A 27,440-nucleotide genomic window follows, 5' to 3' on the forward strand; every position below is an offset into this window, starting at 1 on the left:
ACAAGAGATACAATGTAGTATATATAGAAGAAGAAAACTTGGAGAAGAAGCCAATTTATTTTAAGAGTTGATAACCATAATATTATAATATATTTATAACACAATCCGATTAATCCCGATTAATCCTTATTAATCCCGATTAATCCCTAGGCGGTACCTCACCGCCCGACTAGCGCCTAGCGCCTTCTACAACACTGGTTAGACCATGCGTAGTGGGCATGATTCACCCTTGGGCGTTTTGCGCCATGTGGCAGCCCAGTCAGTAATGGGGCATTATTGGGTGTTTTTCTAAAATGGGTGTAGTGGGGATGTGTACATTGTGGGGCATTATCTTTGTAATAAAATTAAATAAAAAAAACATCAAAAAATTTGATTGGTTTTACAAAAATGGAAATGAATCTTATTGGTCAAACCATTGCCCCTTTAGTGTTTTTTAAAACACGCCACAACAAACAAATAGGCCAAACACGCCCAAGGGGGCGGAGGGGAGGGCGGTTTCCGGTGTTTCCGGGCGGTATTTGGGGGCAAAAACGCCCCAGTACAATCGGTCTTATACACAATGCATCTCAATGTTGGGCAAAATTAGTAATTTACTAATTTACTATATATAACATTTGTTGTAGGTTCTTAACTACAGTAACATATACATATACGCGTCTTTTTTATGAATGGTACACAACTGAAACAACACAAGGTCCAACATTGAGATGCATAGAAGAATATGAAACAACACATGGTCCAACATTGAGATGCATAGAATATGTAAATGGTGGACAACAAGGCAGCACAATCATAAAGTACATGGATGCACAAGTGGAAGACGAAGATCTGTTGCAACTACCCAAATCCCAACGATGGTTGGGACTGGTGGTGATGTAGAGAGAGAAGACGAAGAGAGAGAGTCCATTTGAAGAGCAGATTTGTTGACGGTTTAAGATGGAGGTGTTGGGGAATTTTATGATTGCCGGATGATTAGAGAGGCGTGATGTCACTCTCAGATCAAATTATTTCGGTGGTTCACCCGAATAATTCAATCGGATACAACTATGATTTTTCGAGAAATGAACCGGTGTATGTTTTGTATGTCTGCGAATTTTCTCTGAACCAAGAAGAAAGAAACTTGATCAAAAACTGTATACAAAATTTTGGGTTCGGGGTGATTAACTGCCTAATGGCACTTATCTTATTTTTAAGACAAAAACTGTCTTAATACTGCTATTGTCTAAACATTTCGAAAATGTGACAATTTCCAAAAAATATAATTTTCTGATGCAGTTTTAATAAAGTAATTTATTTAAAATAAAATTTTTCTCGACCTCAGCCAGGGGCTCTGCCCCTTGGACCCCGTCAGGGGCTGCCGCCCCTTTAACCCTTTTTGATTAAACATGCATTAACCTTATAAGAATCACATCAATCACAAACTACCTAACAATCAAAACAAAATTATTAACACATGTATACACACACTCACGACCACTATACATACTTTATCCTAAATTTTTCATCAACCCACTTAAATCACAATCACTTTCATGTTAATCACTTTCAATCATGTAAACATGAACTTTTCAAGCATTCCTTCTTTCAATACTTAACATAATATCAAAATACCATTAAACATACACACAAGCACATACCTTCGGCCATACATACATAAACACACATACTTCTATTTTTAGTTTGATTAAAATCATTTTCTTATTTAGATTTCAAAGTTTGAGAAGAATTCCAAGTTTGTGTGAAACTTTCCATTATCATCATCTTCATCAAGAATTCAAGAACAAAATTGTTAGAAATAAGAGTATACCTCTCAAAAGTTTGATGGATTTTCATAAAAATCGATGAGATCGAGCTTGTTCTTCTTTGGATTCACCTTGGAAACCTTCTTGGATCTTCAAACAAACTTGAAACTAACTTGTATTATACATGGTTCTTCATAACTTGATCAAAATTTGAAAAAGGTGATGATGATGGGGGTGTTCGGCCGAGAGGTAAGAGAGAGAGAGGAAGAGATGAAAAGTTTTTGTGTCTTGGAAATTTGTTAAATGTTGAGTGTGGGGATTTTAGTTATGATTGAGTTTTCTATATAGCCAACACTTGGCACAAAAGGGATATGGTGGACACCATAAGGAGCCGCCACCTTAGACTTGCACACACATACTTTCTCTTTCATGCACCTATATATACATATTCAAGCAAAAACGGGTATTTAACTGACCACCGGGTATTTTATTTCGTGTTTTTGTGTTTTTATTGTGTTTTAAGGCGTTTAAAATTATTTTTATCATTCTATAAAAATTAACTCGCCATAATATTGTTGAAAAATATTTTATTTGCCTAGAGTGGCTGCGTTGTCTGTATTTTGTAGTGTACGCGCGGTATTGCACAGTACGCGGGGTATTCCGCGTATTGCGCAATACGCGCTTAAATTCGCAAAGTAGGGATTTTAAGCGTTTTAATTAATTTTTCTTCACGAATATGATTAAAATAGTATTTTAATCATAACGAAATATTTTTAGGATTTTAACATTAACCGGGCGGTCGCCGACGTTCGTTTCGCATTTTGTTCGTTACCCGATAAGTGTTTATCTTATTATTACCAACGTAATTTTTAACTAAGTTTGGATTTACCAACACTTCAAATACTATATATTAACATCATATTTAATAATTTATTGCCTTTATTTATCCAATACACGTGTCATACTAGTACGGTACAGGCTTAAAATAGCCGGGTGTCACACCTCGTACTTGATACGGATCGTATAGGCCTATACGACCCATATAGGGTTTGCATGTGAACCCTCCCTGTCAGAGTTAGAGTAAAATGCCCGGATGGTCCCTGCGGTTTTGTAAAGTAACACCTATAGTCCCTAACCTTTGGAAATTACACTGGTGGTCCCTGTGGTTCACAGTTTGTTACTCGGATAGTCCCTATAGTGGATGGGGGTTAGTTTTCTCTGCTAAGTCCATTTCAAATTACTTATTTACCCCTTGATTTTATTAAAATATAAAAAAATCACACACACACATATATATAAACACTCACTCTATGTAAAACACGCACACTTTGACTCACTCTCTATCTCTATCTCTCTCTCAGGAAAAGCCCCACCACCACCTGCGATCACCAGCACCACCACTGCCACCACCACCTACTGCCTCCACCATTGTAATTAAAACCCCCAATGTAATTAAAACCCACAAGGTTGAAGATCTCTGTTAGAGAGAGGAACCGATGAGAGAGAGATAGACGACAGAAGAAGGGGTCGGGTGACGACGGTGGTCATGGGTTATGTTGATGGTGACGACGATGAAAGGGGATGATGATGGTTTTTCGGCGACTGAACCGTCGGAGTGGTAGTGATGATGATGATGATGATGATGATGATTGTTGACAGTTGTGAACCGTCTGACTAGTCGTGGATGACGGGTCTTAGTAAACGCCGGTCAACTAAGATTCTGGCGAAGGTTATAGTATTCAGATCATCATTTTCCGGAAATAATGGTTAACTTGATAACCTATGTTCTTTTGGATTGTTGTGGTGGTGTTGAATGATGGTTTAAGGATACAATTGTGGGCAATGAAAATGGTGGTCCGGTTTCCGTATTTCTCCCACAGAAGTGGTTGATGGTGTTGTCAAAGGTGGGGATAGAAGTTCTTGGGTGGTGGTGATCGGAGTTATTTGGCCGTGGTGGAGGAGTTGATCGGAGAGGGTGACCGGGGTTCTTGGGCGGTGGTGATCGGAGTTCTTAGGTGGCTACGGTGATGGTGGCCGGTTGTTTATAAGGGATGGGTGAATAAGGTTGCCCCACACTTTTAATAATCCATGTTGGTTTTTTATTTCTTATAGGGAGGGCTAAATAAGTAATTTTAGATGAACTTAACATAACCTCCACCACTCCAGGGACTATCCGAGTAACAAACTGTTGAACCACAGGGACCACCTGTGTAATTTCAAAAAGTTGGGGACTATAGGTCACTATACAAAACCATAGGGACCATCTAGCCATTTTACATGTCAGGGTTAATAGACAACCGATTACCAATACGCATCGTATAGCCCTATACGATGCGTATTAGAAGAGCATGTGAAGACAGTGTTAACCTTTAACTGACCTTGGAAACTGAAGTTACCATAATGGCATCGATTTAATTTGGCAAAGTGTGCCAATATTATAACCCTTCTCTAATCCCTTTTCTATTTATTACACATTCACTTTCTTTTTCTAAATCCAACGGTACGGTGGCTTATCAGTATAATACCATTATAATGAATATTATATAACCCTACAAAAAGCAACTTGGGTTGCCTCTCTAGAATGAAAGATTGCGACTTTTAAAAAAAACCACATATATACCCAATGGTTTGGATATAGACACAATGGTTTGGATGAAAGGTTTTAATATATCACACCCCTTCAAAAAAGTCACAACCTTTCAAACTACTTTTAAATATATCACACCCCAAACAAAAAATCATAAGTTTTAAGTATATCACACCCGTTACAAAAAGTCACAACTTTTAAATATATCACACCCTTTCAAAAAGTCACACTCTATAAACTACTTTTAAACATATCATGTCCCTTACAATAAAAAAACCCTCTTATATATACATACGAAAAGTCACAACACTTCAAATTAATTTTAAATATATCACCTCTTAGAAAAAGTCACAACTCTTAAATATATCACACCCCTTCAAAAAGTAGCAAACTTTTAAACTACTTTAAAAATTATCACGCCCATTACAAAAGTCGCGACCCTTCATATATATACACAACAACAACAATAACAACAACAACAACAACAACAACAACCATACCCAGTAAATCCCTCAAATAGCAAAGCTACTTATAGGGTCTGAGAGGGTGGGATGTAGATAGACTTTGCCTCTATCCCTAGGGATAGAGAGACTGCTTCCAGAGAGACCCTCGGCTCCAAAACGAACAACATACCAACACACCAAGTCAAAGAATATATAAATAAGAAGTCACCAATACCAAGAAAGTGATTAGAGTGACACAATATAATGTAATTCATGTATAATAACATACAACATCATTTGGGCATAAACACAAGAAGACAATCACGGGTAAAGTCACTTAAAGAATAAGAAAAACCTACGTCCCTAAAATACACCTAAGACCATACTGCAATATCCTCTAGAAGTCCTTAACCCTAATCCTACGCCTCCACGAAGTCCTATCTTGGACCATGTCATCAGAAAGACGCAACTCTAGTAAATCATGCCTAATCTGCTCATCCCATATCAGTTTGGGTCTGCCTCTTCCCTATGAAATGCAATAAAATTTCCTATGAAATGAGCGACTATGTATATATAAATTACAGTGCCCAAGTAATTTACTCTAAACTTTAATTAAATATGATACATTATAATATTATAACTACTGTGCAATTGTATATCAAATACATAATTTAATACACCACATTCTTATTTTTGTTGATGCATCAATTTAATCAAAAGCTGAGATTTTTTTTTTCAACCGACATGCACAACAAATGATGTAACAATACTTTCTTCAAATGGTGCATAACTTTTTTGCAACCGACATATTTAGAATGAAAGAATGTATATAGTAATTAAATTACCAACACTTTCGTTAAACGGTGCATCACTTATTGTTATATATATATTTTTTTTTTGCAACCGACATGCTTAACAAATGATGTATATGATAATTAATTCACCAACACTTTCTTCAAATGGTGCGTCACTTTTTTTGCAATTGATTAACATGATTCGGTTGCAACTCTAATCTAAACCACAAATGGCATCGTCTTCAAATACCATATTGCTTAGAGAACAAAATCAAAAAGTTTTCACTTCTATCTGACATATAGGGGGTGTTTGGGATTCCTTATAAAAGTGACTTTTGGAGCTCATAAGGACTTTTGAGAAGGAAAAGGAAACCCAAACATCATCTGAGAAGAACTTTTGAAGCATAAGGAATTCCAAACACCATGAAAAAAAGGACTTTGAGTTTTTGAGAAGTAAGGATTTCTCACTTCTGGATTTGAGAAGGACTTTTTGAGAAGGAGAAGTTGGAAAGGAATCCCAAACACCCCCAATAGTAATAATAAACATTGATAATCAATATAATGCTGCAACACGTGGGTAACGTAAACTCATTTTGATACAATTTTAAATCGTAAAGATAAGATCTCTCGTATGTGATTGTGTATCAAAATTTAAATTAAGTGGCGTAACTTTGAAGTCAAAAATCACACAAAATAAATGAAGCGACTCACTTTCCCTCTTTAAAACCCAACGGTACCCCACTCCATCATCCCAACACACACGGTTACCACTCTCTCTATCACAATCACACACACACACACACAGTTTCACGCTCAATCTTGCATGATGCTATGGAGGAGATCGAGGAAACAGAAATGTGCATCATATGTGTTCGACGACATTCAGTAGATCTAACTCGTATCAGTATGCTATTCTCGTTTCTTACATGCATTTGCCGATTCTGATATTTTTTAACCTAATTTTTCTCTATTCCTTTTTTCTTGTTGATTTCTTAATTGCTTCTCATCAATTACTAGATTATTTAGGTGTTTTTGGTGCTGATGTTTGATTTATTGACAGTGTGTTGTTATTTACCGGACAAATTATTGCAAGTCGGTATCACACGCCAATTACAGGTGCGTTCGACGACATTCAGGAGTTGTTACTCGTAATCGGTATAATATCCAATTGATCAGGTTGTTTCTTAATTGCATTTGCATATTCTTTAACCTAAATTTTCCCTCTGTTCCTTTTGTCATGTTATTGTTTGGTGATTGTTTCTAATCTGCTTGTTAATTACTGGTTATTTAGGCGTTTTTTGTGCTGATGTTTGATTTACTGGTTATTTAGGCGTTTTTTGTGCTGATGTTTGATTTACTGGACTAAAAGTGTGCTGGATACTCTCTCAAATGGACAACACTAAAAGTTTTAACTAACTTTTAAAAACTATTAAATGTGCTTAATCTAGGGATTCCCTCCAAAAACTATATAATACTGCCATCAAAGTCAAGTAGGAAATACATTAAATATCTTTGACTACACATGTTATTTTGCCTAAAATTTAACAGTACAATATTATGCCTCAACTTGTTTGGCACTAATATGGCTTTTCCATGCATGTCTACATGACATGTCTCATGCGCAGTCATAGGTAAGCTTCTTAGGTGAACAAACATTAGTATTTGGTAAACCTATTGCTATGGTATATGCATAATCGCACTATAGTGATGTAACAATCCTATTTCATTTAGTTACCAGGAATAATGTGCATGTGTGCTCCAACTGTTGAGACTATCATCTTGATGAAATTTCAGCTTGTTATCATCATTGAATTGAAGTTTAAATAAGATTCTTAAACATTACAATATCCTGCAGCTAAAGTCTTCCGAAATATCATGTAGTAATTTCCGCATTATGAAAATCATGTAGTCAGACTCAGAGTTGGAATTTCCTGTTATTATAGTCTTACATGTGAACTCCATGTGTTGGAATTTGCAGTTATGATGGTCTTCTTTGAGTTGGTCTCTTTTTCATTCGTAATACAGATTAATATATATTCGGGTAACTGGAATGGATGATGGGTTAAACGTCAGAGAAGAAATTTGCTTGTAGTTGATTTTTTAGTCATAAAAGATAGTACATATCATGTCTTCCATATGTATTATGATATCTTTAATAAACTGATAAACTCACATGGATTGTATAATGATCTGAATTACCATTCTACTTTTGTTTAACTGTAGCTGAAGTTAAATGATGGATATTGAGAGTGACGTTCAAGTTTGTTGTAAATTATATTGTATCTGATCATAGTATATCCTTTATTCATACTAGAACTAGAATCTACTGGTTTTTGTTAATGCTTTTCCTGTTTAAAATGCAGAAACAAATTTCTTAAAGCTGACTCTGCAGCTCACGAAGCATTGCAGATTTTCCAAACTGACAAACATCGAAGCCACGTAGGTATTGGTAGAGCAAAAGAAGGGTAATATTTTTTTCTTCATTCTGTTTTAATGTCTCAAAAGTAAAGTTTTAATATCTGCTTATTTGCTGGTTCTCTATTTTTGGTATGGTGAATATGGTGTAGAGGTTGCATTTTTCTTTTAAGTCTGCTTTGCTTTCAAATTTATATCTAATAGATGTTTTCTATTTTAGTGTGTGACACCTACGGGTAAACTTCTTTTAAGGTAAACATGGATACCAAGTTTAACTTCAGTAATTTTAGAACTTTGCGTACAAGTTCATACTGTCGGTGTTGGATGATTGGTTATTCCGTAATAGGACATGGTTTCTCAGGCCCACACTAGACCTTCACAACTTGAATAGTCGTCATAATGTTGTACACTGTCTTTTGTGTAACATATCGAAGTTTAGGGATGACTTGTACTCGTTACTCTGTGCTTTATTGTCTTTATTCCATATCCACAGAAACACTTGATATAAGTCACTGAGTTAGGGCAGAAACACTTGATATAAGTCACTCACAGTCCCACATCGGCTGAGTGAAGAATACATATATGAAGAACTGCCTATATAAACAGCGGCTCAATAAAGGAATATGCATACCTTTCTCGGCCTTTTGGCTAAGATCAAGTGTAGTATCTGTTCTTATCAGTTTAATATCTGATATGTGGGCCATCGGCCCACTCGATATTAATCTTATTTTTTATGGGGAAAGGCCCATCACAATAGCTTGCTATTGGGGCCTTTGAGCGTCGCCTTGGCGTTGCACTACTGCCTAGGCCTGGCGCACCCCTCCAAAACATAGTTAATTTTTTCATTTTCAGCACAGATTTTATCTGCTTCTTTTCTAACCAGACAAAAAGTAAACATGAACCCATTTATCGGTTTTATTATAAGCAAAGGAATTCTTAATATCCTTCACATTTTTTGAATAATATATTATAATATGTTTGGGATCAGTGGAATAAGTGTACAAATTCATGATCCTGCTGCTGGTTGCTTTATAACCTTTTCCCATAAAGTATGCAACTCTTGAAATTTTTCACTAAGGTCCTCACTGAGTCACAGTTTTGTTTTGACTCTGTTTTAATAAAATTTAGTGTTTACCTTTTGCATTCACTCAGATCCTTTCTGAGACATATCAAAGGGACTAGGTATCACATATTATTTTCTCAATGCATCCACTTAAGGGAGTCAATTTTGCAGCAAAACTTGACTGGTCAAATACATTCTTCTTCTGTTTGTTCCTTGTTCTCTTTGTGGAACTATAAATTGATATTAGTTGTAGGACATTACTCTTCTTTAATATTTTGACCAGGCTCTATATAACAAGTACTTAGAAGAGCGTCATTTATATTGGACCGGGCTTGCTATATTATGTATCAACAAGTATTTAGAAGAGCGTCATTTATACTGAGCACACCACTAAAGCATACATGTGGACTGAGCATCTGATGAAAAGATGACAGCTCAAGATGAGAAATATAAGGTGCCTTCTTGTATGTTGTATATCTCTTAATAAACTTTGATAGAATCCTTACAAAGAGATGGAGAGATTCATGACAAGGGACTTCATTTGGACAGACACAAAGGCTCCAACTTCCATGTTTTTATCAATTCAGCTAATCCCATCTCTAATTAACCTCTAATACACCTTTTTAGGTTGTTAAGATTCAGTTTTCATCAATTTAACTTATATAGTTGGTTTAGAGCCCCTTATCCCATTTAGCTCTATGAGTCTTACCTTAAAGCTCAGCTTTAACCATTTAGGCCAATTACAGACCAAATAGCATATCAAGTTAATTGAGTGACTTTAATGGCATTTTCGTCAAAACTCACCACTTAAGCCCCATATGTTTAAGTAGGCAGTAACATTTAGCCTATTATGTGAGCAGACATGTTGTGCATGAATGGCAGCTGACACATTTCTGCCTAGTAATACAGAGATTATGGACTTTCAGCGTTTTTTATTGTTTCTTGATTTTACCTGCCTTATGAGTTTGCTTGAAACATCTTGCTAATTCTTTTACTGGTTTTCAGTTTATATTTACATACAATGTCCATCTCATTCAAGGACCTGATGATTCTGGCAAAAGCATAGATGTAAATCAGGTTGCTCCTTCTAATTAGTAAGTTTCTTTTGTAACTTTACTTTTATCACAAACTTGTCTATTGAATACGATAAAAGCCTGCTGAACCATGCATGTCACAGATTTAAAAAATAATGTAGCAACTTGTTATCAAAATTTATTAATTTCCATGCATCAATGATGAATGACATCATCATTTACAACATAGGTAGCACTGGATACGGATAGTTTTTATTTCCCACATTGGAACTTTAAATGCATTTATTTTCCAGATTGTACAATTTTCTGTGCTATGGGTGGTAGCAAGCGTATGATTGCTGAACAATCAACTTTTATGATAAGGTAAACTTTGAGTAAACCTGACTCAGATCTTACGAGCCAACACCGCATGGGTTTAATTGGGCTGTACTTCTATACAGGGCTACTCGTATATCATGTTTTATCATTTGGATCTTGATAAGTAGCATTCGAGCACATGCAAAGATAAAATGGTAACAAACTTTTTGTTAGCGATCAATAATCACCTACTCTTTGGCAACTTTTTGACCAAATCCATTGTAATTTGCTACCTCTTCCATATATTTGACAGCTCAAGAAAAGCATCTATGCATTGTATATCTTAGCATATCCTGTCTAATGGTATGACCCGAAGTTCATAAGGATGAAGTAACATGTTCTTGCTTCTTTTTAGCCGTATATTTTTCAATTTTCTTTTATTTTCATTACAAAGATTTTTATATTTTTTTGTAGACAGGATGATGATGGGTTCAACATCGGATAAATAATGCCCTTTGTAAGTTATCTGATATTTTTTACCAATTTTTCGCTCCCTCACTGTTTTATTGTTGGTTTACCACATTTGCTTGAACCAGTGATAGTTTAGTTGATTTAGTTAATCATAATAACTAACTGCTGTAGTAAGTCACCAATTTTCTAGTTGGTTTTCTTAACCACAATATGGATAACTGATTTTCAATTATGTTTCACAATTTTATTATTCTGATTTATTGTGGTTTCTGTAGGTAATTGGTATTAGGAGACAATTGTGACAGATGTTTTTTTGTGATATAAGCATCATATCTTTCCCACCATTTTACCTCTTTATTTGTATGCTCTGTTCTTTTGACAAAGCTTTCCTTCATAATTAAATGCAGTTGGATGAATGGAGGCAGATACAAGACCTTGCAAGTTACTGTGTATCTGTTCGGGTAATATGATCATATGAACTCTAAACTTGCTTGTCTATCTTACATGTCTAGAGATATATCTTCCATTAGTTGTTTGTGTAAAACAAATAGGTCTAGTATGTTTTTTTATCATGTTTGATATTCTCTAGCACCTAAAGGGATATGAAAAGGAAAAGAACACACCTGGAAGAAGACACTAAGAATCCAATGTTTATTATAATCATTTGAATTTGTGAGTATGTAATTAATGGATATAATAAGTTAGAAACATGATTGGAGTATACTCAGCTAGTCAGCTCACTAATAGAGGCTATCAGTTCAACTTAAACATGGCTGCCCAGTATTCACAGGATTTAGAAATTCTGAAGGATGAAAACCAATAGAAAAAATAAATTCTGAAGTGAACTATACGAATATGAAAGGACTGCCTATATAAGCAGCGGCCCAAGAAGTGGAAAAGCATACCTTTCTCGGCCTTTTGGCTAAGATCAAGTGTAGTATCTGTTCTTATCAGTTTAATATCTGATATGTGGGCCATCGGCTCACTTGATATTAATCTTATTTTTTATGGGGAAAGACCCATCACAATAGCTTGCTATTGGGGTCTTTAAGTGTTGTCTTGGCGTTGCACTACCGCCTTGGCCTGGCGCACCCCTCCAAACTTTAGTTAGGAATTTTTTGTTTAGTTAAGAATTTTCTACAATGCCCATGAGATCTGGACAGCCTGTTAGAATGAACTTATAAACGGATGGTTGGAACTAGTGGAATGAGTATGTAAATTCTTTATTTAATAGGCAGTAGGTGTTATTGATGTAAAGGTTATGAGACTACTTTGAAAGATGGTTTTTGTGATGAGGTTAAGGGCATTATTAGTTAGTGGCTTCTGTAACCACCCACATTCCTTCTAGTTCTTTGTGTGTGTTCATTTTTTTGACAGAATTTTTCGTCATACTAAATTGCAGCTGGATGAACAGAGGCAACATATGAAGAATTGCCAGAATTTTGGATGAGGTGCTACTATTTCTTGTTACAATTTTTTTATCCGGGTTAGCGTTGTAACTTGAAACAAAATTATCAAGTAACTTCATGTCTCTGTTGCGCTTACATGATTATTTCATTGGAACTTGCACATCTTTCTTACATGTCTAGAGACAAATTGCTTACACAAGTTGTTTACATAAATCGAATGGGTATTAAGTTAAAATCATGATTGGAATGTACTCACTAATAGAGGCTATCTGTTTAACTTATGCATCTCTGGAATTAGTCGGGTAGATAAGGGTTCTTAGAAAATTATCAGGCTCATGGTTTTGTACTGAGGCAGTTGAGTATTTACATCATGTTTACTATCTTCAGTGTATGAATTATATAAACAATCGATTGCTTTTTATGCATCTGTTGTAGTTGATTATTTACAGGTATGTTAAATGACAACTTATGTTGCTTATACATAATATGACTTTGTTATTAACTTGCTAACAACTTTTATACAACCATATATGATTTTATCTGTAGAGCCTTTCTGCACTTCTGCATATTGACAAGATATTTAAACTAGGATATTATGAAAATCTGCAGGAGCATGCTAACTATTTTGTGTAAATATTATTGAAAATCCTCAGTAGTAACTCTGCAGTTTTTAGTCTTCTGTTTTCAAACCACTGGTTTAGTTGGTGGGCTATCAGCTTACGTATATGGACATCCCTCATATCATAATTTGTTTCAAGTTAGGTTCAATTGCAGTGAAACAGAATGACATTGTTACTTCAAGTTACGTATATGGCAAATATATGAAGAACTGCCAGAATATTTGGAGGAGGTACTGTTAATTCCAGTTACAAATTGTTATAATCGAGTCGACATTGGAACTTGAAACATGAAAGAAATTTATCAAAGTAACTTAAACTGATTGTATAAATGCTTAACATGCAGGTGTTGTCATTGGAACTTGCGCGTCAAATAGGTATGCTATGTTTTTCTTAACCATGTTTGATATTTTCTAGAACTTGAAGGAAACGACAAAAACTAAAATATAGAGAAGTCACTATAAAGCCCAGGTAGTTTCTTACAATCCATTTGGATTCAAGTGGGTATATTACCAACGTATATGACTTAACATCATGATCGTTAAAGGCTAGTTTTAATAGATATTAATCTCCATTATCTATTAAAACACAAAGAGCAAAAGTCACTCACAGTCCCACATCCGCTGAATGAAGAACACACAGATGAAGAGACTACCTATATAAACAGAGGCCTATTATGAGAAAAAGCATACCTTTCTCGGCCTTTTGGCTAAGATCAAGTGTAGTATCTGTTCTTATCAGTTTAATATCTGATATGTGGGTCATCGGCCCACTCGATATTAATCTTATTTTTTATGGGGAAAGACCCATCACAATAGCTTGCTATTGGGGTCTTTGAGCGTCGCCTTGGTCTTGCACTACTACCTTGGCCTGGCGCACCCCTCCAAACCCTAGTTTAAAGACTTATGTTTTTTAAAAGATGTTTGGCTAAACTTATTCATGTAAAATGATTTATTCCCTTGTATTAAAACGTCATTTACAAAAGAGTTATCCAAACATCATTTCTCATTATTAGAAAAGTCAATAAGTTAATAGGAGATTCTAAATGGAATCCCAAACTGACTACTCTTATTGTAGAAAGTAAAGATCTCTTTTTCATGCTTTTATCGGTTAATATTTCCAAATAGGATATTGGATGTGCATTTTGAATTAGAGCTAGATGAATGTATTTTAGAGGAACTTCAAGACTGTAAATTTGCTGTAAGCTGGTTACTTTAAGCATGTCTTGTTTGTGAATGTTTTGTTACAGTCCCTAATCTAGAAAACTTGGGTTCTATTTCCAGTTTTTTTCTAATGAAAATTTAGATGTTAAAAAGGTTCCACTACCACAATGCGAAGGCAAGAGAACTGGACAGCCTTTTAGGAGATATATATATAGGTATATATATATCATAAAATCCTAGGTATAAAAAACCCGTCACTTCCCATACTGTTTTTATTGACAATGTAAGCAGAGATGCTTGGAACCAGTAGAATGAGTTATCCTAGCCCTAGGTACCAAGATTTGATCAAACATCTAGCAATCTTTGACCCACTAATATATTCGTAAGTGATGGTGTGTTTTCAGGCAAAAAACACGCCTGGATATGTGGTTTGCTTCAGTATGTGAGTTTTTATGCGGTAACAATTTCAACGTGTATGAGGTAGTTAAACACATCAATCAAGGTTACTAATGGGTCTCAAACAAAGGATACTGTGAAGTCATCACAACCAGAAAACAAAGTTACAAAGCGGGCTTCAGCAATCACGATTTGTGTGACGATTTTTTTCAACCTTGCATGTGGATGTTTCAGGTATACTGCATTTGGGAATGATACCACCGGGAAACCTCTTGACAGGCTTTGGATTTTATGAACCTTATTGTCTCGTCGCCTTTGCTAACGCGTGCAGGATATCAAGTATACCTTCTTTACTTCACATAAACAAGTCACCCTTTGACTTTTTAGGTCAAATTAATGGGTTTCAATTTTGATAAGTAATTTTCATTAAAACGATTACGAGGTTCATTATAAATTTTGAAATATCAAGCTACTAGTTTGACCTCAAAAGTCAAACTGTTTTTTACTATCTGAATTTTCAGGTCAAAGCAACAACTTTTCACACTGAAATTCTGTTGGAAATTTTCCTGACCGAAATTCCCTTACATATTTTTCTTTATATTGAAGTTTGGTGTAGTCATCTAGATTTTTCTAAAAGACTACATAGTTCATCATATTGAATTTTCCACCTTTTCGTTTGATCTCAGAAGTCAAACTGTTCCTCAAGAACAATCTTATCCTTCATGTCAAGCCATGTCTCTTAGAGTTGAAATCCACGTGGACTTTATTAGCTTTCTTAACCATTTGAGTTTCGCTTAAGGTTTTTTGTGGATTTTACAAAAGATATGGAATCATGATCTTCTAGTGGGCCTTAAAAGTCAAAATATTTATATTTGTAAACAATAGCTAACACAAACCTTGTCGATTTAAACAAAGGTTCCCCAGCAATCAACTTTTAAAAAGATTCCATGAACTGAAGTTGCCACTTTTACCGTGGACTTTATCAATTTTTAAAATGATTTTGATGTACGGACTTATAGTCTTATAGAGATTATCATATCAGTTTATGCTAAACATAGCTGGTATTAGTCAGGTAATAAGGGTTCTTAGAAAATCAAAGCAATATTCAGTTGATGAAATCAAGTTGATGTCGGCTACCTTGCCATTATGATCCACTATAGCTTGTGTCAATAACAGAAGAAGAATTATCTTTTCTGTATATGTTATGTGATTTTATCTCCATCTTTTTCATTTCTTTGTCATCGAAGGAATTCAATCCCCCAAGTTCAGCATGTACCTGTGGTGATTGGACTGCGTTTCTGAAGGTAGCCTTTGCTCTTTGTTTCATACTTCTTTTTAAGTTCCACTTAGCAGTACTCATTTAACTGAAATGTGCATAGTGCTCAATTTAAATCCTTCACTCTGGTGTCCGATCCTGATGTTTTTCAGCTGAAACCAAATGTTTTGTTAAAATGTGCTTTGGGAGTCAGGAATTCATGTTAATTATCTTAAGTGTATATATTATATCATCAACTGACTTACGTTATGCATCTGTTGTAGTTGTTGATTTTTGACATGAATGTTAGATTATGACTTATGTTGGCGGATCTAGAAAAAAAATTCAGGGGTATCCTAAGAATTGTTTTTGGATCTAGGGGTATCCTAATATTTGTTCAAGGGTATACATGATACTTAAAATGGAGAAGAATTTTCTTTTTTTTTTGCACGAATATTGTACTTCGCCGACAAAGTTGAGGGGTAGCCCGGGCTACCCCTAATTATAAGCTAGGTCCGCCTGTGGTTGCTTATACATAATATGACTTTGCTTACAACTTTTGTGTAACCGTACAGTCTTTTTATCTTGTAGCGCCTTTCTGCACTTCTACATATCAACAAGATATTTGAGCTAGGAATTTCTGAAAATCTTCAGGAACATGCCAACTATTTAATGTGACTATCGTTGAGAAGGTACTGCTGAATTATTTTCCCGACCATGGTAACCCTGCAAATTTTAGTCTTTTTTATAACCGTATGTTTTTTTAACCAACGGATTTAAGTTAGAATCCCACTTAAAAATCCTTCAATGGATTGGGATGTACTTGCTGACAGAGGTTAGTTTTACTAGATATTCATCTGGATTACTTATGGTATTAAATTCTGAGATATAAAACACCCAAAGGGCAAAAGTCATATACAGTCCCACATTGGCCGAGTGAACTATACAAAGACGAAGAGACTACCTTTATAAACAGAGGCCCAAGAAGAGGAAAAGCATACCTTTCTCGGCCTTTTGGCTAAGATCAAGTGTAGTATCTGTTCTTATCAGTTTAATATCTGATACGTGGGCCATCGGTCCACTTGATATTAATCTTATTTTTTGTGGGGAAAGGTCCATCACAATAGCTTGCTATTGGGGCCTTTGAGCGTCGCCTTGGTGTTGCACTACTGCCTTGGCCTGGCGCACCCCTCCAAACCATAGTTGAAATTTTGCTAGTTTTACTGGTAAATATGCATTCACAGACTTGGGGAAATATCTTTTTCCTATTATGCCTTACAATTACAAGTGGGTTTATAACAAGTTTAGAGTTAGGTTGACCACTCTTATTGTAGAAAGTGAAGACATCTTCATGCTTTTTTGTTAGAATCCCTAATCTAGAAAACTTAGGTTCGATTTCTAGTTTCTAATGAAGATAGAGATGTCAAAACATTCCACTACCGCAATGCAAAGACATGAGAACTAGACAGCCTTTTAGGAGATATGTATCATAAAAGCCAAGGTATAAAAAAACCCGTCACTTTCCTGTATTGTTTTTATTGATCTTGTAAGCAGATGCTTGGAATGAGTTATCCTAGGTACCAAGATTTGATCAAACATCTAGCAATCTTTGACCTTTTGTATGTTTGTAAGTGATGGTGTGTTTTCAGGCAAAAAAAATATGCCTGGATATGTGGTTTGCTTTAGTATGTGAGTTTCTATGAAATGGTGGTTGCTTAGGCGGTAACAATTTCGTCTTGTATGAGGTAGTTAAACTCATTAATTAAGGTTACAAATGGGTCTCCAAATAAAGGATACTGCGAAGTCACCATCACCAGAAAACAAGGTTACAAAACGGGTTTTAGAAATCACAATTCATGTGACGAGTTTTTTCTACCTTGGATGTGGATGCTTCGAGTATGCTGCATTTGGGAATAATTCACTGGGAAAGCTCTTGACCGGCTCTTCGGGTTTTATGAATCTTATTGGCTTGTCGCCTTTACTAACGCATGCATTATAATGCATCTAATAGAAGTATATCAAGTATACCTTCACTCCTTCACATAAACATGTCACTCTTTGACTTTTATGGTCAAATTAATGGCTTTCAAGTTGAAATTGATACGGCTTTTGATAAAGATCCCATTGACAAATATACTATTTTTTTCTAAATGATTGTGAGGCTCGTTATGATTGTGAAATTTCTAGCTGCTGGTTTGACCTAAAAAGTCAAACTGTCTTTTACTATATGACTTTCCAGGTCAAAGCTACAACTTTTCACATTGAAATTTCAAATGGGTTATTTATCAAAATTTCCTGACCAAAATTGTCTTTAAATATTTCTTTGTATTGATGTTTTGGGTATTCATCAATAGTCTTTTAAAAGACCATCAAAATCATCAAATAATGAATTTTCTACATTTTTGTTTGACCTTTTAAGTCAAATTAATGGATGTGGATGTTTCATTTCAGGTATATATGCTATGCTAAATGTAAAATTGGTTGACTAAATTACAATTTTTCTATTGTTTTTATTTTTTAGCAAAAGTATGATAAGGTTTATTTTAATTGGTTGACTAAATGTAATTTTTTTTGAGATCGTGTTTTGTTACAATCCCTAATCTAGAAAACTTGGGTTCTATTTCCAGTTTTTTTCTAATGAAAATTTAGATGTTAAAAGGTTCCACTACCACAATGCGAAGGCAAGAGAACTGGACAGCCTTTTAGGAGATATATACACATCATAAAATCCTAAGTATAAAAAAACTTGTCACTTTCCCATACTGTTTTTATTGACGATGTAAGCAGAGATGCTTGGAACCAGTGGAATGAGTTATCCTAGGTACCAAGATTTGATCAAACATCTAGCAATCTTTGACCTTTAATATATTCGTAAGTTATGGTGTGTTTTCAGGCAAAAAACACGCCTGGATATGTGGTTTGCTTCAGTATGTGAGTTTTTATGCGGTAACAATTTCAACGTGTATGAGGTAGTTAAACACATTAATCAAGGTTACTAATGGGTCTCAAGCAAAGGATACTGTGAAGTCATCACAACCAGAAAACAAAGTTACAAAGCGAGCTTCAGCAATCACGATTTGTGTGACGATTTTTTTCAACCTTGCATGTGGATGTTTTGGGTATACTGCATTTGGGAATGATACACCGGGAAACCTCTTGACAGGCTTTGGATTTTATGAACCTTATTTGCTCGTCGCCTTTGCTAACGCGTGCAGGATATCAAGTATACCTTCTTTACTTCACATAAACAGGTCACCCTTCGACTTTTTTAGGTCAAATTAATGGCTTTCAATTTTGAAAAGTAATTTTCATTAAAACGATTACGAGGTTCATTATAAATTTTGAAATATCTAGCTACTGGTTTTTACTATCTGAATTTTCTGGTCGAAGTAACAACTTTTCACACTGAAATTCTATTGGTTTTTGTCAAATTTTCTGGACCAAAATACCCTTATATATTTTTCTTTATATTGAAGTTTGGTGTAGTCATCTAGATTTTTCTAAAAGACTACATAGTTCATCATATTGAATTTTCCACCTTTTCGTTTGACCTCAGAAGTCAAACTGTTCCTCAAGAACAATCTTATCCTTCAAGTCAAGCCATGTCTCTTAGAGTTGAAATCCACGTGGACTTTATCAGCTTTCTTAACCATTTGAGTTTCGCTTAAGGTTTTATGTGGATTTTACAAAAGATATGGAATCATTATCTTCTAGTGGGCCTTAAAAGTCAGAATATTTATATTTGTAAACGATAGAAAATCAAAGCAATATTCAGTTGATGAAATCACAGGGGTTGTATTATGATCTGAGTCATCATTCTCCTTTAGTTCAAATGTAGCTAAGTTCATTGATGGATATTGAGAGTGAAGTTCAAGTTGATGTCGGCTACCTTGCCATTATGATCCACTATAGCTAGTGTCAAGTCTATTAATGTATTAATAACAGAAGAAGAATTATCTTTTCTGTATATGTTATGTGATTTTATCTCCATCTTTTTCATTTCTTTGTCATCGAAGGAATTCAATCCCACTGGTGATTGGACTGCGTTTCTGAAGGTAGCCTTTGCTCTTTGTTTCATCCTTCTTTTTAAGTTCCACTTAGCAGTACTTCGCTGACAAAGTGGAGGGGTAGCCCGGGCTACCCCTAATTATAAGCTAGGTCCGCCTGTAGTTGCTTATACATAATATGACTTTGCTAACAGCTTTTTTATAACCGTAGAGTCGTTTTATCTTGTAGCGCCTTTCTGCACTTCTAATTTTTCTACATATCAACAAGATGTTTGAGCTAGGAATTTCTGAAAATCTTCAGGAACATGCCAACTATTTAATGTGAATATCGTTGAGAAGGTACTGCTGAATTATTTTCCCGAGCATGGTAACCCTGCAAATTTTAGTCTTTTTTATAACTTATGTTTTTTTTAACCATGTTTGAACCAACGGATTTAAGCTAGAATCCCACTTAAAAATCCTTCAATGGATTGGGATGTACTTGCTGACAGAGGTTATCTGTTTAAGTTATACATCCTTCAATGGATTAGGATGTACTTGTTGACAGAGGTTAGTCATATACAGTCCCACATAGGCTGACTGAAGAATACATATAAGAAGAGCCATCATTTATAAACAGCAGCCCAACAAGGAGAAAAGCATACCTTTCTCGGCCTTTTGGCTAAGATCAAGTGTAGTATCTGTTCTTATCAGTTTAATATCTGATATGTAGGCCATCGGTCTACTCGATATTAATCTTATTTTTTGTGGGGAAAGACCCATCACAATAGCTTGCTATTGGGGCCTTTAAGTGTCGCCTTGGCGTTGCACTACTGCCTTGGCCTGGCACACCCCTCCAAACCATAGTTAAAATTGTCATAATTACCTTTTATAGTTGAAAGGTTAACAGCTGTTTTTATGTTAGATCTCTCGTTTTTGTTTAAGGAGCTGTAATTGTGACGCTGCCTCATGCATGATGCATCTCATGACCGTACACTGATATGATTCTCTTACCCTCGAAACTCGCAAAAAGAATGTCTGTATATATTTATTTATTTACTGCTTAATTTTTATTGTCTTATTTTTAAACAGTTTCGTCGTTTGGTGCATATCAGCACGACATTAGCGGTGATGTCGTTTGATAACACTCAAAGGATATTAAAATTGTTGCCTTTTTAATCTATTCAAAAATACCAAAAAGATTTTAGGTGTGTTTTAATATAAACTTTATAAAAGCCAAAAAGATTTTATTTCTATTTTATTTTCGATCGTACGATGTTGGAGCTCGAGTCTTCGTTACCTGAAACCTGAACAAAAACCGAATAGACTAAATCTTCATAAACGGTCGAAATTTGCATGTTTTGAAAGTTAGAAATTAAAATTGATAAATTTATTCATCTTTCAAACTGTCGGACGGTGTTTGATTGTGACGTGGTCATTCGTGTGTCATTTGTTTATGCTAACTATTCCAAGCAGTTGTTCTCATTACGCGTTTAGATTTCTTGCATGTGCAGATTCTAAAGGCTAGGAGAACATGGTCGATGACAAGCTTTGGAATGAAGACACGACGAGAAGGCTCTCAAAAGATGAAGATGATCGAGTTGCCGCTGGCCATCATCAACACCACAAGGATCTAACTTCATAAAGATCAAGTTTTTCACGAGCATAACTCAAGGGGGAGCTTATGTTAAGGGGAAGTTTGTCAACACACTACCTACATGATACGGGTAGTTTGTTGATACACTTTCTGCTTTCAAGACGTGAAGACTTTGAAGATCCTCCGACATTGAAGACTTGAAAGGACATCAGAGTCTTGAAGACATGAAGATCAAAGATGATCAAGATCAAGACAAATCTGCAAACATCGAAGATCGAGACAAAGCTACAACCAAGGGGGAGTTTGTTGGTGCACTTGTGTCTGTACTTTGTCTATATTCAGTCACGATGTAAACGATGTCCGTGTCAGTCCTGTAAGTTGACCAAGTCAACCGTCCTCCTGGTCTGACTTGGTAAACAGTTAGAAATATGGTTGTTCTTGTTCTGGCTCGAAGGATGCTCATCGAAGGATAATGTTGATCCTTTGATGAACTCGAAAGATGAACCTTCGATGGATGATTCGATAGATCATCCTTCGAGGTTAATGCAGATCCTTCGAAGACTTTGTAATCGATAGATGATCCTTCGATAATCTATCGGATCCTTCGGACAAGACAACCTGGGCTGGGTATATATATACCCATGCAGTGTATGTTGTGAGATAGAGGCACACAGAAAGATAGAGAGTCTTTGAGAGCATTCTGTCCGAAACACACACACATACTTGAGAGTTTGCAAGTTAGATTTGTAAACATTGTGTTTGTAACCGGAACCTTCATACGTATTAATACAGTGGTGTTAATCGGTGAACCTTGTGTGTTGTGCTTTATACTTGTTTCATCTCGGTTTGCTTGCTAGCTTGGATTCCGCACTCGCTAGTGGGTTTGTATAACAAGGTTTAGGTTCGTCATCCTCCGAGAGGGACCTACAAGTGGTATCAGAGCCGTGGCTCTTTACCTTGTTTAAAACCGGGTTTGTTCAAGTTCTTGGTGTGTTTGGACACTTGGTTTAGCACCCGTTTTTGGTGGTTTTCCTGCATCTTTAAACTGAAAAACGCGTTCTAAACCTTTCGGGAGTGTTCAAGGTTGGGTTGGGTAACTTAAAACCTTGTTCTAAAAAGTTTGTTGTTTTCCGGCCAAACTTCCGGCTAAATTCCGGTACTGGTTCTGGATAAGATCTTTCCTTTTTGGGATATTTTTCAAAGTCAAATTTTCAAAGTTGGTGAAAAGTTGTGTCTGCACATACCTTCTGCCGAAAGTTGTGCACCAACCCATCACCTTTCCCACCTGCCCGTCAACTTTGTGTCAGTTGTGTCAGAGCTCTTCGAAAGACATCCTTCGACATCGAAAGATAATCTTTCGATCAAGGAGGCTCGACAGATACCCATCCTTCGAATATCTTTCGAAGCCTGTGTTCTATCTTTCGAGCCAAGGAATCTTTTCGAAGGATACATCTTTCGAGCTACTGTTACTCTACGAAAGATAAGGATCCTTCGTGTTGGTGAATCTTTCGAGATCTGTGTTCGAAATATAAGGAGAATCTTTCGAAATCATCTTTCGAAAGATAAGGATCCTTCGTGTGGTCAATCTTTCGAAGTCAATCTTTCGAAGTCATTGTTCGAAACTCAACAGTGATCTTTTGAACACTGTTGATCGTTCGAACAAGTATTGATCTTTCGAACAAGGTTGTATCTTTCAATTCGTGTCTGTTTGCATTTAACAGTTTGTGTAGGTTATCTATTAGTATTTGATCAAAATGAGTTGTACAAGTCCTTGGGATTGGAGTTTGGACTCACAATCTAGTCAAGAACTAACTTCTGCTGCAGCTTGGGCAAAAAGTATGTTTCCACCGCCATCAATCAGTCCAAGTCAATGGGCTTTGGTATCCAATCAAAGTCAAAGCATTCAAAACCTTTTGATTAGTGAAAGCGAAACAGGAAGCAACAATCGTCCACCGAAGTTGAACCATATGAATGATTTTCCATCATGGAAAAACCGTTTTCACACGTATGTTCAAGGGCAAAGCACCGATCTTTGGACATGTTTCATCAATGCGTTCAATACTAATCTTGAAGTTGCAGCTTCCACTTCAGAAGGTTATGCTAACATGCTCGAAAATGACAAGAAGGCTTATGAACTGGAGAAAAAGGCCTTTGCTACACTTACACAAGCACTCAACAAAGATATCTATCATCAGTTCTCCTACTGCAAGACCACGAAAACGTTGTGGGATGCCTTAGTAGCTAGAGGAGAAGGCAATGCAGCTGCTCGAAAGTCTCGTCATGATTTGTTGAAGAAAGAGTTTGAATCGTTTCAGTTTTTAGAAAACGAAACTCTAAATGATATGACAACACGTTTCTATCATCTGATTAGTGAAATGTGTGCTTATGGGGTTGTTTCTACTCAACAAGACATGGTGAATAGGTTTGCTGACGCCTTGCCTCCAAAGTGGAGTTCCTTTATTGAGCTGTTGAAGCACACTGGAACTCTAGACACGGTTAATATCTACGAGTTCATTCAGAAGCTGGAACATAAAAATGATGAAGAAATCAGGAAAGCGAAGCGAGCTCCCGCTCCTCAGAATACAGAAATGTACCTTCCAGGCTTCGATGCTTTGGCAAGATCCGCTGCAGCTCAGCAACCTAAACTGCAGACTGCATTTGTGTCCAACACAAGTTCCTTTCCGTTTCCTCAGTCAACAGCTGCTCCATCACAACCTCAATTCGATCCGAGGTCTTACATTCCTGTTCCAACACAGCCACAAGTCCAACCTCAACAACAAGCTCATTATACAAACAATCCTCAACCTCAAAACCCTAACACAATCCGAGTCGATAATTCAAACCTTTCACACCTCAACATTGAAGTTGCTAAGGAGCACATGGAAATTATTAATACAATGGTGAGTGCTTACTGTGGTTTGGTAGCAGGTCAGCTTGGAAACATCAACATGACCAATGAAGATTATCAACAGATCGACAAGGAAGAAATGGAGTTGATGGATATTAAGTGGGCTTTTGCAAGTGCGGTTAGAAGGGCTAAAGACTTTATGGCTCGTACTGGTAGAACTTCGTTGGAAGGAAAGAAAGATACGAAGTATGGGTTTAATATCAACGCCGTTACATGCTTCAACTGTGGTAATAAAGGGCACTTCAAACGTGAGTGCACTCTACCAACAAAACCTGGCAATCACAACCCTTTCAGAAACCAGACGAGTACTACAAATGTGAATGCCCAGCAAGAGAACCGTGAAAGGAGGATGGTGGCAGTGAATAACAATCAGGGCCAGCCTGGAACTTCAAATCCCAATCGGGCTTTGGCTGTTCAAGCTGATGAGGGATGTGACTGGTCAGTGCAGTTTGGTGAAGATGATCAGAGAAGTGGAACAGCTTGTTATGCAAAGATCATCGAGCATGTTCATAAAGAAGAGTCCTCTGGAAGTGATGACAGTTCTGGTTATTCTGGAAGTTCTGATGAAGAAGGCTCTGTTTCTGGGGATAATCACTCAGAGTCTGATGTGAAGGAGGAAGAAGGTGATGATATTCAAGATCTACTGAATGAAGCTGATGAGCTTAAATGTCAGAAATCAATTCTGATTAGGAAGGCGGATACTGCATCAAAGGAAATGGAGAAATTATTTTCTGAAGATGGAGCTTTTTCTTTTCAAACTGCCTTTATGGCAAACGGTTCAGCCTCTTCTAGTCAGGTAAATTCTGAACCTCCTGTCCCTAGTGTTTGTAAATCATGTGCTGATATGAAGCTTGAATCAGAAAAGCTTCATAGTCATAATCAGAATTTGGTTATTGAACTGTCGAAATGCAAAGAGGCGAACATGGCTTTAACTCGGAATGAAAAGGAATTTAAATCTGTAATAGAAACATTAAAGAAAAATGTGTCCGAGGTTAACAAAGTAGTTTACCACAAGCAAGTAAGTATAAATGAATACATTAACATTGTGGAAGAAACTAAGAAGCAATTAGCCATTGCCCAATGCGAGCATGATGCGATCAAACAGAAATTGGATAGTTATTCTAACTCCCAATTTGTGCTTGATCACATCATCGATGTTCAACAACCGAAGGGAAATCAGAAAGGCATAGGGTATAAGAAATGTCCGCCCCCTTTGATGAACAATTATACCAAGATGCCTGATGAGGAGGAAATGCCTCGGTATGAACCCAGTGTGCCTCTTAATGTTGAGGAATTTGCTACTGGCCTAGGGTTCAAACCGGAAAATTCATCCTCTAAGCAACAAGAAACGTCATCATCCGTGAAGCAAAGTCCTCCAACCATTGAGGACTATGATTCTTCAGATGATGAATCAGATGTGAATGACAAGGATGAATCACTTGATGAAACGAGAGGAGTAGAAATTCCAATTGAGAATCATATTCTTTGTGATCCTCCTACTCCTGTCGTGCAACCTGTTGCCAAGCAAGTGATAGATCCTGTCATAGCTGTCAAAGATGTCAGGAATGACAAGGAAAGTATGTCTGCCGTTAAAGGTGATAATGTGTTGTATACTTTGGTCGGGGATAGTAAAATTTATTCAAACAAAGTTTTTCCAATCAAAAATGTCAATCAATCATTGATTGACAAAGTGTTTAAAGATACTACGAATAAATTTTTGGGAAAGACCATTCCAGGAGTTGTGGTAACACAATGTGATCCTGTTCCAAAATCAGAAATTAGAAAACAATTTGGAAACCAAAAGTCACCGACAAAGCAACAACCAATTGCCTTTAAGGGTAAACAACAACAACGAGCTCCAAAGCCAAAGGCTAAGGTTGAATCAAAAGGAGCTCGCTACAAGAAGAAAGCAAAAGATGTTAAATTTGTAGCATCAAAAGGTACGGATAAAATTGAGACTTTTGAAAACAAATCAAACACTGATTTTGTACAACAAGTCAAGATTTTGAAACGTAACAGTGATAACAATTACACCCAACACACAAACGGGTGTGATGAAAGAGCAAGTACCTCAGGTTCTACAGGTTCGGCATCTGCTAGTCGATTAAGTTCTCCTAAGTTTGTTGAAAGGAGAACTTGTTTCAAATGTGGGAAGTTTGGGCACATCATTAAAGACTGCACAAACTTGCCCAAACCAAATTTTGTTGAAAGAACCCCTTCTGAACAAGGTCACTCACAACGTCGTCCTGTTTCTCCAAAACATGATAAAAGAACTGTTAAGGAACAAGAAACGAAACAACGACGTCATAACATCAAAGCTGTTGAAAAGGCTTTAAAATCTGAAGTCAAAACGGTTCAAAGAAAACCTAGTTTGTCACAACCATTAAAGTCAGAAACTGTACATAATACACAATCTGGTAAACAAAGACAAACTTGGAGATCTAAAAAGAGTGATAGTTCAGGGGGAGTTAATGTGTTTGAAAACCATCAACAGATCGAGCTCACGTTTCGTGATGCTCAGGGACGACCCAAGACCACTAAGGCTTGGGTCCCCATTCTCAACTGATGTTTTTAAATGACATGTGCAGGATGTTCTAGGAGGAACTATTAATAGTCATTGGATTGTTGATAGTGGAGCATCCAGGCACATGACTGGCGACTTACGGCTCCTATACGACGTGAGAAATATTAGAGGAGGGTATGTTGCTTTTGCGGGAGACAAAGGCGGATTTATCACTGGAGAGGGAAGTATCTCCAACGGCATCGTATGCTTTGATAAGATCAATTATGTTAAGCAAATTGATCACAATCTTCTCAGTGTGTCGCAAATCTGCGATAAGAAATTCACCGTGCATTTTGATGATGCCGGCTGCTATGTGCTGAAACCTGGATTCAAAATTCCACAAGAATGGATTCTCTTATCGGCTCCGAGAGTTAATGATCTTTATATTCTCGACATGAGCCAAGCGATTACAACATCTGCACAAGTCACTTGCTTTGTCTCAAAAGCCACGGAAAAGGAGTCTATATCTTGGCACAGAAGAATGGGACACATTCACTTGAGAAAGATGAACCATTTGGTGAAAAATAATCTAGTGAATGGTGTGCCTGTGAGAAGTTTTCATCTACAAGATATCTGTGTATCGTGCCAAAAAGGGAAGCAAACAAAGAAGTCTCACCCTTTGAAGAAAATCAACACGGTTAGCATGCCTCTCGAACGTCTTCATATGGACCTTTTTGGACCTATGAAGCACAAGACAACA

General features: G+C 36.4%; 2 long non-coding RNA genes and 5 other non-coding genes across 19 annotated transcripts; all 7 read left to right on the forward strand.

Annotated features, from left to right (window-relative positions):
- Positions 1 to 6,148: 6,148 nt before the first annotated feature.
- On the forward strand, positions 6,149 to 16,883 carry LOC110929897. 13 transcript variants are annotated; one of them, XR_004889923.1, is made up of 13 exons: positions 6,149 to 6,470; positions 6,627 to 6,742; positions 7,930 to 8,031; positions 9,328 to 10,138; positions 10,372 to 10,441; positions 10,519 to 10,590; positions 10,689 to 10,738; positions 10,850 to 10,892; positions 11,254 to 11,307; positions 12,249 to 13,105; positions 13,219 to 14,770; positions 15,679 to 15,735; positions 16,278 to 16,883. It is a non-coding gene; the product is annotated as an uncharacterized LOC110929897 (long non-coding RNA). The 13 variants fall into 13 exon arrangements; XR_004889929.1 differs by lacking the exon at positions 11,254 to 11,307 and having other exon boundaries at positions 12,224 to 13,105; positions 13,219 to 13,249; positions 14,666 to 14,770; XR_004889931.1 differs by lacking the exon at positions 11,254 to 11,307 and having other exon boundaries at positions 9,328 to 9,498; positions 10,050 to 10,138; positions 12,224 to 13,105.
- Positions 8,609 to 8,804, forward strand: LOC118490877. The gene has a single exon (XR_004890102.1). It is a non-coding gene; the product is annotated as a U2 spliceosomal RNA (small nuclear RNA).
- On the forward strand, positions 11,748 to 11,943 carry LOC118491067. Its single transcript, XR_004890290.1, has one exon. It is a non-coding gene; the product is annotated as a U2 spliceosomal RNA (small nuclear RNA).
- Positions 13,561 to 13,756, forward strand: LOC118491069. Its single transcript, XR_004890292.1, has one exon. It is a non-coding gene; the product is annotated as a U2 spliceosomal RNA (small nuclear RNA).
- On the forward strand, positions 16,684 to 16,879 carry LOC118491068. The gene has a single exon (XR_004890291.1). It is a non-coding gene; the product is annotated as a U2 spliceosomal RNA (small nuclear RNA).
- A 1,391-nt stretch (positions 16,884 to 18,274) lies between the features above and the next one.
- On the forward strand, positions 18,275 to 20,529 carry LOC110929899. The gene is made up of 2 exons (XR_002587511.2): positions 18,275 to 18,507; positions 18,580 to 20,529. It is a non-coding gene; the product is annotated as an uncharacterized LOC110929899 (long non-coding RNA).
- On the forward strand, positions 20,334 to 20,529 carry LOC118490719. Its single transcript, XR_004889969.1, has one exon. It is a non-coding gene; the product is annotated as a U2 spliceosomal RNA (small nuclear RNA).
- Positions 20,530 to 27,440: the final 6,911 nt, after the last annotated feature.

The sequence above is a fragment of the Helianthus annuus genome, chromosome 3, assembly GCF_002127325.2.
Source record: "Helianthus annuus cultivar XRQ/B chromosome 3, HanXRQr2.0-SUNRISE, whole genome shotgun sequence".
NCBI lineage: Eukaryota > Viridiplantae > Streptophyta > Magnoliopsida > Asterales > Asteraceae > Helianthus > Helianthus annuus.